The sequence below is a fragment of the Thamnophis elegans genome, chromosome 3 (genome assembly GCF_009769535.1).
Source record: "Thamnophis elegans isolate rThaEle1 chromosome 3, rThaEle1.pri, whole genome shotgun sequence".
NCBI classification, from domain to species: Eukaryota; Metazoa; Chordata; class Lepidosauria; order Squamata; family Colubridae; genus Thamnophis; species Thamnophis elegans.
In genome coordinates, this window is record NC_045543.1 from 18,160,192 (window position 1) to 18,160,928 (window position 737).

At 36.1% G+C, this 737-nt stretch overlaps 1 non-coding gene across 1 annotated transcript; it reads left to right on the forward strand.

Moving 5' to 3' along the window:
- Positions 1–408: 408 nt before the first annotated feature.
- LOC116506864 lies at positions 409–515 on the forward strand. The gene has a single exon (XR_004255079.1). It is a non-coding gene; the product is annotated as a U6 spliceosomal RNA (small nuclear RNA).
- The last annotated feature ends 222 nt before the right edge of the window (positions 516–737 follow it).

Here is a 737-nt window from a genome sequence, read left to right on the forward strand (position 1 = left end):
TAACAATTAAGCTGCCCTTAGTTAATATTGAGAAAGGCTAAATTGGATTAGATTTAGTTGTTGCTTGGATGGGACATCCTAAGTCTGTAGGATAGGACAGGAAAATAGACAAAGAGTTAGACAGCTATACAGCTAGACAGATAATTCAGAAACCAATGGCAAACCATTCCTATTGTTGACAAGAAAATTAAATTACCTGGGTATCTTCAGGGAATCAAATTCAAAATCTGCCTGAAGTTGCTGCTAATCAAATTGTGAATTTAAGGGGCCGCAGACTATGTAACAGTCGGAATAAATGTGATTCAGAAGGGGTGGAACTCTGTTAGATGAATAGACATGGATAGATGCATGGAAATAAAATAGAAGAGTACAGACAAACTGAGTGGGGTATTGAGAGACTCAAGAATCGTGCTCGCTTCGGCAGAACATATACTAAAATTGGAACGATACAGAGAAGATTAGCATGGCCCCTGCACAAGGATGACACGCAAATTCATGAAGCTTTCCATATTTTAATGCATATAAAAAGGTTATATAATGTATTAATAGAAATGGATTCGGAAACAGAACTAGTCAAAGATTGCATGATAAAGTGGGCACAAAATTTGAAGAACCAATAATGTTGGATACATGGGAAAAGATATGGGTAAGAAATGTAAAATTCACGCAAGCCCAAAATCTGAGAGAGAACTTTTATAAGATGTTTTATAGATGGCATTTAGATCCTAAAAAACTGG